The following is a 17,015-nucleotide window of genomic DNA, read 5'->3' as shown; positions in this document are numbered from 1 at the left end:
TATGGCACAGCTAGTTAAGACACCAACTAGAGGGGAGAATATTCTAGATTTAGTTTTTACAAATGGGAATCGGGTTTCAGAGGTCAAGGTGGGAGAAAATTTAGGTTGCAGCGACCATCTATGTTTGTGGTTTGATGTAAAAACTGATTGTGAGCAATCCTATACTGCAACCAAAGTATTGGATTTCAGAAAAACAAATTTTAATGCAATGGGGGAATATTTAAATAATGAATTAAAGGGGAGGGATAAAATGGCAGGAGCGAGCACCCAGTGGACTGTATTAAAAAAGGCCATCTTAAAAGCCACAAGACTTTATGTAAAGCAAGTAACTAAAGGTAAAAGGAAGAAGAAACCGCTATGGTTTAGCAATGATGTAAGGGCTATAGTCAATGAAAAAAAGGCTGCCTATAGGAGGTATAAAGAGTCTGGAAGTATAGCTGATAGAGAGGTGTATAAAATGAGACAGAAGGAGGCGAAACAGATAATATATGCTGCTAAAGCCTCAAAAGAGGAAGAAATAGCAAAATCTGTAAAGAAGGGGGATAAAACCTTCTTCAGATATATTAGTGATAGGAAGAAGAAAAACTGCAGCATCACAAAGCTTAGTACCGGGAATAATACATGCATTGATGGGAATAAGGAGATCGCTGACCATTTCAATAGCTACTTCTGTTCAGTTTTCTCAAAAGACACCTTACAAAATAATACTATAGAGGGATATAGCATTGCTTCCAGCTGTACGGATTCAGCTCCAGTGATCTTAGAAGCCGATGTCTTAGAAGAACTTGAAAGATTAAAGATAAATAAGGCAATGGGTCCAGATGGCATCCATCCCAGAGTTCTTAAAGAACTCAGATCTGTCATTGCTACCCCCCTGACTGATTTGTTTAACCAATCCCTGTTAACAGGAGATGTTCCTGAGGATTGGAGAATGGCCAGTGTTGTGCCTATCCACAAGAAGGGCAGTAGAGAAGAAGCTGGAAACTACAGGCCAGTTAGCTTGACATCAGTTGTAGTTAAAATGATGGAGACTCTACTCAAAAAGAGGATAAATCAGCATCTAAAAAACAATAACTTATTGGACCCAAATCAGCATGGCTTTACTGAAGGCAAATCGTGTCAGACTAATCTCATTGAGTTCTTTGACTATGTCACAAAGGTGTTGGATCAAGGTGGTGCCGTGGATATTGCCTATCTGGACTTCAGCAAAGCCTTTGATACGGTTCCACATAAAGAGCTGATAGATAAATTAGTGAAGATTGGACTTAATCCCTGGATAGTTCAGTGGATTTCAAGCTGGCTGAAGCATAGACATCAGAGAGTTATTGTTAATGGCGAGTATTCTGAGCAGAGACAGGTTACAAGCGGTGTGCCACAAGGGTCTGTTCTGGGTCCTATTCTTTTTAATATGTTTGTGAGTGACATAGGGGAAGGTTTGGTAGGGAAGGTTTGCCTATTTGCCGATGACTCTAAAGTGTGCAATAGGGTTGATATTCCTGGAGGGGTCTGTAATATGGTAAATGATTTAGCGTTACTAGATAAATGGTCAAAGCAATGGAAACTGCAGTTTAATGTTTCCAAATGTAAAATAATGCACTTGGGGAAAAGGAATCCTAAATCTGAGTATTGCATTGGCAGTTCTGTGTTAGCAAAAACTTCAGAAGAGAAGGATTTAGGGGTAGTGATTTCTGACAGTCTCAAAATGGGTGAGCAGTGTGGTCGGGCGGTAGGAAAGGCAAGTAGGATGCTTGGCTGCATAGCTAGAGGTATAACAAGCAGGAAGAGGGAGATTGTGATCCCCTTATATAGAGCGCTGGTGAGACCACATTTGGAGTACTGTGTTCAGTTCTGGAGACCTCACCTACAAAAAGATATTGACAAAATTGAACGGGTCCAAAGACGGGCTACAAGAATGGTGGAAGGTCTGAAGTATAAAACGTATCAGGAAAGACTTAATGAACTCAATCTGTATAGTCTGGAAGACAGAAGGAAAAGGGGGGACATGATTGAAACATTTAAATATGTTAAAGGGTTAAATAGGGTTCAGGAGGGAAGTGTTTTTAACAGGAAAGTGAACACAAGAACAAGGGGACACAATCTGAAGTTAGTTGGGGGAAAGATCAAAGGCAACATGAGAAAGTATTGTTTTACTGAAAGAGTAGTAGATCCTTGGAACAAACTTCCAGCAGACGTGGTTGGTAAATCCACAGTAACCGAATTTAAACATGCCTGGGATAAACATATATCCATTGTAAGATAAAATACAGGAAATAGTAAAAGGGCAGACTAGATGGACCATGGGGTCTTTTTCTGCCGTCAGTCTTCTATGTTTCTATGTTTCATAATATGTGGAGATGTTCCAATGGTTCTTTAAGCGCATTGTTCCATTATCCATTCTAAAATTTTCCATCCTTGAACATTCTAGGCTCATTGATAGAACCTGGGGCATTGAAGTTGTTTTAAGAAAACAAGAATCCTGCTTATTTATTTATTTATTTATTTTGTCCAATACACAATTAGGGTTTTAGTGGGTATACAGTGTTCCCTCGTTTTTCGCGGGGGATGCGTTCCAAGGCCACCCGCGAAAGTCAAATTTCCGCGAAGTAGAGATGCGGAAGTAAATACACTATTTTTGGGTATGAACGGTATCACAAACCCCTAAATTGCAATTTTCCATTCCCTTAGCAACCATTTAGATTATTACTTACCATGTTTATTTATTAAAGTTTATTTAAAAAAATATTTATTAAAGGCAGATGAAAGTTTGGCGATGACATATGACGTCATCGGGCGGGAAAAACCGTGGTATAGGGAAAAAACCCGCAAAGTATTTTTTAATTAATATTTTTGAAAAACCGTGGTATAGACTTTTCGCGAAGTTCGAACCCGCGAAAATCGAGGGAACACTGTATATCTATATACACATAGTAAAATACATGATGAAGGTTATAGAGGAGATACTCATAGTAAAATATATCTAAGAAAGAATAGAAAAGAAGGTATAGTAATAGAACATATCAATGAAAGAATAGAAGAAGAGATATAGGAATAGAAGAAAGGTATAGGAGATATAGGAGAGCAATAGGATAGGGGACGGAAGGCACTCTAGTGCACTTTGTGTGATGTGTGTTTCTTTTCTCCTGCCTCCTATATCAAGTCTTTGTCTCTGCAGACCAGAGATCCTATGAGAAAGAGGAATCCATCAAATCCTCCTCGGGAGCTGCGTTCCACAAGGGTCTATCATGAATCCACAAGTCAAGACATCTCAGATGGTAATCAAAAGTCCATCCATTCCCAAGAGAGATTCCATTTGTCTTTCCTTCTTTGTGTCTTCTCTTCTGTAGAATGCCTCCTGCAATTTTATTAATTATCCATTTAAAATGTTTGTCTCTCTCGCAGGGAAGAACAGAACGAATTGGACTCCAGTTTTTGGTGGTGCTGAAGTTCTGGTTGAGGCTCCAAAGGTAGGGATAATAAAGGGTAGGGATAATTTTTAAAAAAGTAGGGATAATTTAAAAAAGTAAAATGTACAGAATGTGAGCGTTTCGTGAATAGTGATCCTATTAGTAATTCTTTGACATGGAATTGTGCAAGGCTAAATAATGTGAAATAATCACATTGGCATCTTAGAGTTTCTAAAACGCCTTGTTTTCTATTTATTTTATTTCTTTATTTTGTCCAATACACATTGAAGAGAATAGACATGCAGTAATATATATATAAAGAAAAGGATAGAAGAAAAGATATAATAGAGGGGAAGATATATGAAAGGAAGAAAGGATAAATGAGATAAGGAGAGACAATTGGACACGGGATGGAAAACACACTAGTGCACTTATGCACGCCCCTTACTGACCTCTTAGGAACCTGGAGAGGTCAATCGTGGATAGTCTAAGGGAAAAATGTTGGGGGTTAGGGGTTGTTACTACTGAGTCAGGTAATGAGTTCCACGCTTCGACAATTCGATTGCTGAAGTCATATTTTTTACAGTCAAGTTTGGAGCAGTTAATATTAAGTTTGAATCTCTTGCATGCTCTTGTGATGTTGTGATTGAAGCTGAAGTAGTCATTGACAGGTAGAACGTTGCAGCATATGATCTTGTGGGCAATACAGTAATACCTCGTCTTACAAACCTAATTGGTTCCGGAAGTAGGTTCGTAAGGCGAAATGTTCGTAAGACAAAACATTGTTTCCCATAGGAAACAATGTAAAAGCGATTAATTCGGGCAAAAAGAAAACCCCCCGCAAAATGGCGCTCTGCGGGCTGCCGCCGCCTGGCTGTCACCTTTTAAAACAGCCAGGGGGCTTCTCGGCGTTCTCCCGAACCCGAACTTTTTGGGTTTGGGTTTGGGAGGCTGCCGAGAAGCGCCGACGCCCGGCTATAACCTTCTGAAACAGCCGGGCGCTTCTCGGCGGCCTCCGGAACCCGAACCTGAACCCGAACTTCCGGGTTCGGTGTTCGGGAAAACGCCGAGAAGCCCCCCCGGCTGTTTCAGAAGGTGATAGCCGGGCGTTGGCACTTCTTGGTGGCCTCCTGAACCCGAAAAGTTCAGGTTTGGGTTCAGGAGAACGCCGAGAAGCCCCCCGGCACTTTTAAAAGGTGACAGCCAGGCGGCGGCGGCCAGTGGAGCGCCATTTTGCGATCTGCGGTGGGTTCGTAAGCCGAAAAAAGTTCGTAAGAAGAGGCAAAAAATTTCCGAACCCTGTGTTCGTATCACGAGGGGTTCGTATCACGAGGGGTTCGTATCACGAGGGGTTCGTATCATGAGGTACCACTATACAGTGATCCCCCGCTCGTTGCGAGGGTTCCGTTCCAGGACCCCCCGCAACGAGCGGGTTTTCGCGAAGTAGCGCTGCGGAAGTAAAAACACCATCTGCGCATGTGCAGATGGTGGTTTTACTCCCACAGCGCTAGCGAGGAACCGAAGATTGGGGGCGGGGCGGCTGTTTGCCGCCGGCATGGGGGGTTTCCTAGCAGCCCCCCAAACCCGGGTTGGGGGTCCGGGGGGTGCTGGCAAGCCCCCCATGCCGGCGGCGACATTTTAAAATAGCCGCGCCGCCCCCAATCTTCGGCTCCTCCGCGCTGGCTCTCGGCGCTTTCGAGCTGAGTCCGGGAGCGAATTCGCTCCAGGACTCAGCTCAAAAGCGCCGATAGCCAGCGATAGCGAACGGCTTGTCCACGCTGGCTATCGGCGCTTTCGAGCTGAGTCCGGGAGCGAATTCTCTTCCGGACTCAGCTCAAAAGCGCCGATAGCCAGCGCTAGCGAATGGCTTGTCCACGCTGGCTATCGGCGCTTTCGAGCTGAGTCCGGGAGCGAATTCTCTTCCGGACTCAGCTCGAAAGCGCTGATAGCCAGCGCTAGCGAACGGCTTGTCCACGCTGGCTATCGGCGCTTTCGAGCTGAGTCCGGGAGCGAATTCTCTTCCGGACTCAGCTCGAAAGCGGCGAGAATGAACCGCGCGGGCGGGCGAAGGGCGGGCGGCAGCGAGGAGTTTGCGTGGGTGGTGGGGAAACTCCTCGCTGACGCCAGCAAGAGGGGGAAGACCCAGGGAAGCCGGTTGCCATCTACGCATGCGTGCCCATAGAAAAAACGGGCACGCATGCGTAGATGGTATTTTGACTTCCGGGTTGAAAAATCGCGAAGTACCCTGTTCGCAATGGTTGGGGACGCAATAAACAGGGGATCACTGTACTTAGATCATGTCTTAGGCATCGTAGTTCTAAGCTTTCTAGACCCAGGATTGTTAAGTCTACTTTCGTAGGGTATTCTGTTTTGAGTGAAGCGCTCTTCTGGTGAAGTATCTTTGGACATTTTCAAGAGTGTTTATGTCCGAGATGTGGTAGGAGTTCCAGACAGATGAACTATATTCAAGGATGGGTCTGGCAAACGTTTTGTAGGCTCTGGTGAGTAGTGTGAGATTGCCGGAGCAGAAGCTGCGTAGGATCAGGTTAACAACTCTAGAAGCCTTTTTGGCGATATTGTTGCAGTGGGCTTTGGCACTTAGGTCATTTGATATTAGTATTCCAAGGTCTTTTACTGAGTGTGGGTTGGCAGTGAGATTTTGTTTATTCAGTTTATATATGAGGTTCGGATTCGACTACAAACACTGGGTGGATTGGAGGGAGTGATAGGTGGGAATTCCATGGCCCATACCAGTTGATTCTCTCCAGGTGCTGAAAGTCTTGTTGCACGGGGATAGATAGAGAGGTGGGCAGATAGACAGGCAAACCCAGAAAAAAAAAGTGTGATTGTTTTCTTTCACTGCTGATTTTTATTTGGTTTCCTTCTCATTCAGAAAGGTCTTGTGTCCTTTAAGGAGGTGGCTGTGTCTTTCTCTGAAGAGGAATGGTCTCAGCTGGATCCTGACCAAAAAACATTGTATCTGGAAGTCATGGTGGAAAATCATAGGAACGTGGTCTCCCTGGGTGAGAATATGATAGAATTTTTGTCCGAATAAAAATTACAAATTTTGAAAAGAAAAAAGATACAGCCCAGGAAAAAAGAAAGTTATACATGATCGAAACATTTAAATATGTCAAAGGGTTAAATAAGGTCCAGGAGGGAAGTGTTTTTAATAGGAAAGTGAACACAAGAACAAGTGGACACAATCTGAAGTTAGTTGGGGGAAAGATCAAAAGCAACATGAGAAAATATTATTTTACTGAAACAGTAGTAGATCCTTGGAACAAATTTCCAGCAGGCGTGGTTGGTAAATCCACAGGAACTGAATTTAAACATGCCTGGGATAAACATATATCCATCCTAAGATAAAATACAGAAAATAGTATAAGGGCAGACTAGATGGACCATGAGGTATGTAAAGAAATGTAAACCGGAGCTAAGGAAGAAATTGAAACTTATTGCAAATAATTTAACCCCCTAAATGGTGGTGGGGTTTTATTGGTGTTCGGTACGTTTCTTTTAAGTATTTTTTTGTTGTTGTAATAAAATTTAATTTAAAAAAATATTTTTTTAAAAAAAGGTCCAATTTCAAATTGGGAAGCCAAATCTTCCCATTTCCTTAGAAATTTGGAGAATTTGATTTTTAATCCATGGTTTTTCTCTTGCCATACAAACATACCATTTCCCCAAAAATAAGACGTAGCCCGAAAGTAAGGTATGTCAGAGGTTTTGCAGAATTTGCTAATATAAGGCACCCCCCGAAAATAAGGCGTAGTCAAGTTTACATACGGTACGGTGGAAAAACATACGGTACCATTCAAAGCTGTTCATAGCGGTACCATAATAATAATGCGTCCCCTGCTGGCCCCTTCCATCGCTTTGTGTCTTCCAGTACAGCAGACACAGTCTGCTGCTGTCTCACCGCCATTACAGTCTCCACTACAGTGCGTAGACTATAGTTCCTCTAGTGGCCGGAAGCTGCAATAGCGGGAGTATACTGCTGTACCATATAAGTGCCGTCGTTTGTGTGTGTAGGTGCCATACTGACAGGTACCGTACCGTAATCAGTGTACCGTACGGTATACAGTGGTACCTCAAGATACGAATCCCTCGTCTTACGAACAACTCGTGATACGAACCCGGGGTTCAGGAAAAGATTGCCTCTTCCTACGAACTTTTTTCAAGTTACGAACGCGTTCGGAGGCTCCTGGGAAATAGGAAGGAGTGAGGCCAATTGAAATTCTCCCATCTGCAGCGTCATCGGTCTCCGGGCAGACTCTCCCTCAATTTCGCCCGAGAGAGTCTGCCCGGAGACCGATGACGCTGCAGATGGGAGAATTTCAATTGGCCCCACTCCTTCCTGGAGGTTGCTAATTCCTAACTTCTAGGAAGCCCCATTCTGGGCTCAGCAGCCTTTCCATGATCCCTTCCCTTGGCGCAGAGAAGGAACCGGCGGGGAATCCCACTGCCTGATCCAAAGGGATTCACAGGATCTTCCTTGGAGGGGGGCGGGAAGGACCTCAGGAGGGGAGGGGTGAGGCAGGGCGGGGCCAGGCAAGGGAGGCCAGAAGGAGGGCTACCGGCTGTTTTAAAAGGTGACAGCCGGGCTGGGGGGGCTTCCCAGCAACCCCCCCAGCCCGGCTGTGACCTTTTAAAACAGCCGCGCGGCTTCCCAGCCATCTCCCGAAGCCAAACACCAAACCCAAACTTCCGGGTTCGTCGTTCGGAGGCTCCTGGGAATCAGGAAGGAGTGGGGCCAATTGAACTGATTTGTTTAACCAATCGTTGTTAACAGGAGAAGTTCCTGAGGATTGGAGAATGGCCAGTGTTGTGCCTATTCACAAGAAGGGCAGTAGAGAAGCTGGTAACTACAGGCCAGTTAGCTTGACATCAGTTGTAGTTAAAATGATGGAGACTCTACTCAAAAAGAGGATAAATCAGCACCTAAAAAACAATAACTTATTGGACCCAAATCAGCATGGCTTTACTGAAGGCAAATCATGTCAGACTAATCTCATTGATTTCTTTGACTATGTCACAAAGGTGTTGGATGAAGGTGGTGCCGTGGATATTGCCTACCTGGACTTCAGCAAAGCCTTTGATACGGTTCCACATAAAGAGCTGATAGATAAATTAGTGAAGATTGGACTTAATCCCTGGATAGTTCAATGGATTTGCAGCTGGCTGAAGCGTAGACATCAGAGAGTTATTGTTAATGGCGAGTATTCTGAGCAGAGTCAGGTTACAAGCGGTGTGCCACAAGGGTCTGTTCTGGGTCCTATTCTTTTTAATATATTTGTGAGTGACATAGGGAAAGGTTTGGTAGGGAAGGTTTGCCTATTTGCCGATGACTCTAAAGTGTGCAATAGGGTTGATATTCCTGGAGGCGTCTGTAATATGGTAAATGATTTAGCTTTACTAGATAAATGGTCTAAGCAATGGAAACTGCAGTTTAATGTTTCCAAATGTAAAATAATGCACTTGGGGAAAAGGAATCCTCAATCTGAGTATTGTATTGGCAGTTCTGTGTTGGCAAATACTTCAAAAGAAAAGGATTTAGGGGTAGTGATTTCTGACAGTCTCAAAATGGGTGAACAGTGCAGTCAGGCGGTAGGGAAAGCAAGTAGGATGCTTGGCTGCATAGCTAGAGGTATAACAAGCAGGAAGAGGGAGATTATGATCCCACTATATAGAATGCTGGTGAGACCACATTTGGAATACTGTGTTCAGTTCTGGAGACCTCACCTACAAAAAGATATTGACAAAATTGAACGGGTCCAAAGACGGGCTACAAGAATGGTGGAAGGTCTTAAGCATAAAACGTATCAGGAAAGACTTAATGAACTCAATCTGTATAGTCTGGAGGACAGAAGGAAAAGGGGGGACATGATTGAAACATTTAAATATATTAAAGGGTTAAATAAGGTCCAGGAGGGAAGTGTTTTTAATAGGAAAGTGAACACAAGAACAAGGGGACACAATCTGAAGTTAGTTGGGGGAAAGATCAAAAGCAACATGAGAAAATATTATTTTACTGAAAGAGTAGTAGATCCTTGGAACAAACTTCCAGCAGATGTGGTAGATAAATCCACAGTAACTGAATTTAAACATGCCTGGGATAAACATATATCCATCCTAAGATAAAATACAGAAAATAGTATAAGGGCAGACTAGATGGACCATGAGGTCTTTTTCTGCCGTCAGACTTCTATGTTTCTATGAAATTCTCCCATCTGCAGCGTCATCGGTCTCCGGGCAGACTCTCCCTCGGCCGAAATTGAGAGAGAGTCTGCCTGGAGACCGATGACGCTGCAGATGGGAGAATTTCAATTGGCCCCACTCCTTCCTATTTCCCAGGAGCCTCCGAACGGCGAACCCGGAAGTTTGGGTTTGGCATTTGGCTTCGGGAGATGGCTGGGAAGCCGCGCGGCCGTTTTAAAAGGTCACAGCCGGGCGGCAGCGGTTTTTTTGCGGGTTTTTTTTTTTTGGGTTGCACGGATTAATTGACTTTACATTGTTTCCTATGGGAAACAATGTTTCGTCTTACGAACCTTTCGTGTTACGAACCTCCCCCTGGAACCAATTAGGTTCGTATCTTGAGGTTCCACTGTACTTTATTTGGGGGTGTCAGCTTTTCTGCCTGTGAATTTGTCTTATTTGAGAAATTTAAGGCACCCCCCGAAAATAAGACGTAGCACAACTTTTGAAGCAAAAGTTAATATAAGACAGTGTCTTATTTTCAGGGAAACAGTAAATGTATCTTCCGAAATGTTAATCGAGAAAGTCCCAATCAAATTCTTGAAGTATGAAGCAGTTTGTTTTTCATTATATTCAATCTTCCTATGCTTAGCTGTTTTAAAGTTATTTTCATTTTACTTTTCTTGTGAAGGTGATAATGGAGAGGAAGATGAAGACTCCCGAGAACTATTTGAAAGGATCAATCGCAGGTGCAGTATGAAGAACCCTACAATTCTAATGGAAGTGGAAAGCCATGAGAGAAACCACTCAAATGATTGCAATCAGGAAAGTTCATCTTCTGTTCACGCATCAGTGGCCCAAAAAGGAAAAACAGAAAAGAAATACATTGGAAAATGTATGAAAGTATTAATAAACAAATTAGATGTAGACAAACACGATCAAATCCAAATCAAAGGAGATTATATATGTAGAAACAATGGAAAAAACTATAAATGGAAGCTGCCTCTTCCTCATCAAAATGGGTCCCGCACAGGAGAGAAGACATATGAATCCACGGAGGGTGGAAGGACCTTGATTAAGAACATTCAACCTATTTACCATAAAAGGATCCACCGAGCAAAGAAAAGATATAAATGTATACAGTGCGGTAAAGCTTTTCCTGAAAACGGTCAACTTACACGTCATAAGAGGGTGCACACAGGAGAGAAGCTGTATAAGTGCACGGAGTGTGGAAGGAGGTTCCCCCACAGTTTTTCTCTTAATCTTCATAAAAGGATCCACACAGGGGAGAAGCCTTATAAATGCACGGAGTGTGGAAAGAGCTTCCACTTTAGTTCTTCTTTTAATTACCATTCTCGAATTCATACAGGGGAGAAACCCTATCAATGCACAGAGTGTGGAAAGAGCTTCTCTCAAAGTTCCTCTCTTACTCTTCATAAAAGGACCCACACAGGAGAGAAGCCCTATAAATGCACGGAGTGTGGAAAGAGCTTCCACTTTAGTTCTTCTTTTAATTACCATTCTCGAATTCATACAGGGGAGAAACCCTATCAATGCACAGAGTGTGGAAAGAGCTTCTCTCGAAGTTCCTCTCTTACTCTTCATAAAAGGACCCACACAGGAGAGAAGCCCTATAAATGCACAGAGTGTGGAAAGAGCTTCAGTTGCAGTAATTCTCTTACTTCCCATTACTGGATCCATACAGGGGAGAAGCCATATAAATGCACAGAGTGTGGAAAGAGCTTCTCTAAAAGGAATTATTTTACTCTTCATAAAATGAACCATGCAGGGGAGATGCCCTATAAATGCACGGAGTGTGGGAAGAGCTTCAATTACAGTCATTCTCTTAATTACCATTCTCGAATCCATACAGGGGAGAAACCCTATCAATGCACAGAGTGTGGAAAGAGCTTCTCTCAAAGTTTTTCTCTTACTCTTCATGAAAGGACCCACACAGGGGAGAAGCCTTATAAATGCACGGAGTGTGGAAAGAGCTTCAATTGCAGTAGTTCTCTTACTTCCCATTACTGGATCCATACAGGAGAGAAACCCTATCAATGCACGGAGTGTGGAAAGAGCTTCAATTGCAGTAATTATCTTACTTACCATTTCCGAATCCATACAGGGGAGAAACCCTATCAATGCACGGAGTGTGGAAAGAGCTTCACTTTTCGTAACTCTCTTACTTCCCATTACCGGATCCATACCGGAGAGAAGCCATATAAGTGCGCAGAGTGTGGAAGGAGGTTCTCCCACAGTTCTTCTCTTAATCTTCATAAAAGGACCCACACAGGGGAGAAGCCCTATAAATGCACGGAGTGTGGAAAGAGTTTTTCCAAAAAGATACATCTTAACAACCACGAAAGGACCCACACAGGGGAGAATCCTTATGAATGCACAGAGTGTGGGAAGAGCTTCAATCAAAGTTCTTCTCTTTTTCTTCATAAAAGGACCCACACAGGAGAGAAGCCCTATAAATGCACGGAGTGTGGAAAGACGTTCACTCTTCGTAATTCTCTTACTTCCCATTATTGGATCCATATAGGAGAGAAGCCATATAAGTGCACGGAGTGTGGAAAGAGCTTCTCCCAAAGTTCTTTACTTACTCTTCATAAACGAATCCACACAGGAGAGAAGCCCTATAAATGCATGGAGTGTGGAAAGACTTTCAGTTACAGTTCGTCTCTTACTTCCCATTTCCACATCCACACAGGAGAGAAGCCCTATAAATGCATGGAGTGTGGAAAGACTTTCAGTTACAGTTCCTCCCTTACTTCCCATTCTCGGATCCATACAGGGGAGAAGCCCTATAAGTGCACAGAGTGTGGAAAGAGCTTCTCTGGCACTTCTTCTCTTACTAAACATAAACGGATCCACACAGGAGAGAGACCCTATAAATGCACGGAGTGTGGAAAGGGCTTCCGAGAGAGCGGTGATCTCATTGACCATAAAAAGATCCATACAGGGGAGAAGCCGCATAAATGCATGGAGTGTGGAAAATGCTTTACTGTCAAAAGTAACCTTACCACCCATCAAAAATTACACTCGGGGGAGAAACCTTATAAATGCATGGAGTGTGGAAAGAGCTTTGCTACAAAGTCCTATCTTAAGCTGCATGCAAGGATCCACACGGGGGAGAAGCCTTATAAATGTATGGTGTGTGGAAAAGGTTTTATCATGAGCGGTTATCTTAACTATCATAAAAAGACCCACACAATGTAGAAACCATATAAACCTGTGAAATCTGGAAAAAGCTTCAAGAAGAACAACGGTTGCATTTCCATATACAGATACATTTGGGTGAGAACTTTTTAAAATGTTAAGTTTTAGTATTTGAACTACAGTGTTCTCTCGCTTTTTGCGGGGGGATGCGTTCTGAGACCGCCAGCAAAAGTCGAATTTCCGCGAAGTACAGATGCGGAAGTAAATACACCATTTTTGGCTATGGACAGTATCACAAGCCATCCCTTAACACTTTAAACCCCTAAATTACCATTTCCATTCCCTTAACAATCATTTACTCACCATTATTACTGGTACTCACCATTGAATAAGGCACTTAGTGATCCTGATATTTATAAACATAATTATTTATTAACAATAATTATTTTTTTTGTTATTTATTTGCAAAAATTATTAGTTTGGCGATGATGGATGATGTCACCAGATGGGAAAAACTGTGGTATAGGAAAAAAACCGTGAAGTATTTTTTAATTAATACTTTTTGAAAAACCGTGGTATAGGCTATTTGCGAAGTTTGAACCCGCGAAAATTGAGGGATCACTGTACATGCATTTCCTAATTACATTTACTGAATTATGAGACGGGTTTTGATGTCCATAGTTTTTTTTCCTTCTTGCTTATCCTATTTTCAACTGGATCATAATAAAACCCCAATGTGGAAAAACCCAATCAAAGAAACAAAAGACCCAAAATAATAGTTTTTGCCTGAAGATTCAGAGGTATATTTCACTAATAAATTGGAACATAAACAACCATAATATCATTTAAATCAATAACCCATTGCAATGAGGTCCAGTGACATAGATCCAGCAAGGACAGCTATAGGCCAGTGGCCATGAGCTGATCTTGAGCTCTATCGTTTACAGTGATCCCTCGATTTTCGCGGGTTCGAACTTCCCGAAAAGTCTCTACCACGGTTTTTCAAAAATATTAATTAAAAAATACTTCACTGGTTTTTTCCCTATACCATGGTTTTTCCCGCCCGATGACGTCATATGTCATCGCCAAACTTTCGGCTGCCTTTAATAAATATTTTTTTTAATAAACTTTAATAAATAAACATGGTGAGTAATAATCTAAATGGTTGCTAAGGAAATGGGAAATTGCACTTTAGGGGTTTAAAGTGTTAAGGGAAGGCTTGGGATACTGTTCATAGGCAAAAATAGTGTATTTACTTCCGCATCTCTACTTCGCGGAAATTCGACTTTCGCGGGCAGTCTCGGAACGCATCCCCCACGAAAATAGAGGGAATACTGTATACCTCTTTTGTAACGGCCATACACAGATGGACACTTTCTTACAGCATTTCATAAACCATATCCTTGTTCTTTTTTTGCTGACCATCAGTTTGTAACAACACCTGTGTGCTACTGAAACCTCCATCCATCCGTTACTTTCAGTTCGTTCTTTCTCATGGTTTTATCCTCCTAGTTCCAAATATGCTCATGAAATTATTTACTTTGTAAAATCATATTGCAGAAATTGCAACTGTTTGCAAATAGTTCTTTTCCGCTATGAAATCATCCTAGCTGGAGACTTTCTTTCACTATTCTTACTTAGGACCTGTCACACTCCACCTAGGACATATTATATCCAATAGAGCGATGCACTATATTTTTGTTTCTCACACCAAGAAAAGTTTAATTTTTGATACTTCAAAATGTAATTCCAGGCATACAGATTGAAAGGCATCAATCTGGAAAGACTTGTAGAAGTTACAGCTAAATATTAAAAGTACGAGTGATGTTAAAGAAGATACCTTATGCCTACATTCTACAGAGGAATCATTGAGTCTGTCATCTGCACCTCTATAAATGTCTGGTTTGGTGCTGCAACCCAACAGGACTGACACAGACTTCAGAGGAGAATCAGAACTGCAGAAAAAACAATGGCTGGCAACCTGCCTTCCATTGAGGACCTTTAGACTGCACGAGTCAAAAAGAGGGCAGGGAAAATATTGACTGACCCTTCGCATCCTGGACATAAACTGTTTCAACTCCTACCCTCACAATGTCGCTACAGAGCACTGCACACGAAGACAACTAGACGCAAGAACAGTTTTCCCCCGAATGCCATCACTCTACTAAACGAATAATTTCCTCAACACTGTCAGACTTTCTACTAAATCTGCACTTCTATTCTACTAGTTTTTCTCATGATTCCTATCATCCTTTTCCTCCCACTTAGGACTGTATGACTGTAACTTGTTGCTTGTATCCTAAGATTTTTATTAATATTGATTGTTTCTCCATTGCTTATTTGACCCCTGTGACAATCATTAAGTGTTGTACCACATGATTCTTAACAAATGTATCTTTTTCTTTTATGTACGTTGAGAGCATCTGCACCAAGACAAATTCCTTGTGTGTCCAATCACACTTGGCCAATAAAATTCTATTCTACTCTATAAAACAATTTAAGTTACAGTTCATCTGTCTGGAACCCATACCACATCTCGGACATCAACACCCTTGAAAATGTCCAAAGATACTTCACCAGAAGGGCCCCTCACTCCTCCACTCGAAACAGAATACCCGACGAAAGCAGACTATTAATCCTTGGTCTTGAAAGCTTAGAACTACGTCATCTAAAACACTATCTAAGTATTGCCCACAAGATCATATGCTGCAACGTTCCACCTGTCAATGACTACTTCAGCTTCTATCGCAACAACACAAGAGCACGCAACAGATTCAAACTTAATATTAACCGCTCCAAACTTGACTGTAAAAAATATGACTTCAGCAACTGAGTTGTTGAAGCGTGGAACTCATTACCGGACTCAGTAGTGTCAACCCCTAACCTGTAGGGATTATGTAAGCCAAATAAAAGCCACACAAAGTAAATTAGCTATGCTTAGGATAATGCAGAAACAGTTATCTGGACAGCCTAGTGGAAATTTGCTTGGAAACAGTGACTCATCAGTTAGCCATGAACTTTGCACAGACAAAGAGCTATAAAAATTCCTTAGCACGCTCATGGCAAGAGATAGACACAAACAGTATGATTGGCTAGCAACTCAGCCTCCGATAGGAGCTTTAAGTAAAAGTTAGTAACCTATTAAAAGCTTTAGATGAGAGTTTTTGTAACCAATTAGAAGCTTAAAAGAAATAGCCTATAAAAACTTGTGTATTCAGAAGCCTTATTTTTGCATATAGAAATAGCCTATAGAAACTTATATATTCGAAAACTTTGTATTTGTAGCCTATAAGAAACGTATATTGAGAAAAATTAAACTTGCATATAGCCAATAGAATGTTACCAGTTGAAACCCCTCATTTGCATATGAGGAGCATAAAAGAAGCCTTACCTGTAACAATAAAGCTTTGTCACTTTACACAGACCATTGACTCCGTGTTTCATTGGTAAGCACTAGTAATGGTTTCAGGATCGGGCCTCGTGAAGTGAACCACGACAGGGTTGTCGAGACCCCCGTCCAGTGGGGATCGCGTCTCGTCACTAACCCCCAACATTTTTCCCTTAGACTATCCACGGTTGACCTCTCCAGGTTCCTTACAGGTCAGTAAGGGGTGTGCATAAGTGTACCAGTGTGCCTTCCGTCCAATTGTCCCTCCTTATCTCATTTATCTTTTCTTCCTTTCTAATATGTTCACCTATACTTTTATATCTTTTCTTCTATTCTTTTCTTTACTTATATTATTACATAACTTTCTCTTCAATGTGTATTATGTATTGGACTAAATAAATAAAGAAATAAATACATACATACATCCATACATCCATGCATAACTAGTTGCAAGATGTGGACTAGCTCGGCTCCTCTGGGCTCTGCCTACGGCAACTTAAAAGGTGCTTCTGCCCATGAGGAAAAGGAGGCAAACATCGATCCCTCCCTTCTGTGCACGCAGGGGTGCATTTTAAAACACTACCATAGGCAACTGAGAGCAGCCCAGTCAGTCCTGCGGGGTAGACGCGCATAGCCGCCTCTTGATTTCTCTCTCTTTTCTGCGCCTAGCAAGTGTTGTACATACTCCTGATCAGTTGGAGGATGATGAAGATATTGAGGACTCAGATTCAGATAGTGTTTATGAAGTAGTGGGGGGGCCAGGGTTACAGGTAGTAGAACAGGTGGGAGGCCAGCCACAGGATGGGGCTATGAGTTCAGGATCTAGCGAGGGAGAATCAGGCGCTCGCTGGGTTAACCCTAAA

At 42.3% G+C, this 17,015-nt stretch overlaps 1 pseudogene; it reads left to right on the top strand.

The window, feature by feature from the left end:
- Positions 1 to 16,188, top strand: part of LOC139158573 (zinc finger protein 91-like) — a 47,279-nt pseudogene extending 31,091 nt beyond the window's left edge.
- Positions 16,189 to 17,015: the final 827 nt, after the last annotated feature.

The sequence above is a fragment of the Erythrolamprus reginae genome, chromosome 2, assembly GCF_031021105.1.
Source record: "Erythrolamprus reginae isolate rEryReg1 chromosome 2, rEryReg1.hap1, whole genome shotgun sequence".
Lineage (NCBI taxonomy): Eukaryota > Metazoa > Chordata > Lepidosauria > Squamata > Dipsadidae > Erythrolamprus > Erythrolamprus reginae.
This window is presented reverse-complemented; position numbering and strand designations above follow the sequence as displayed.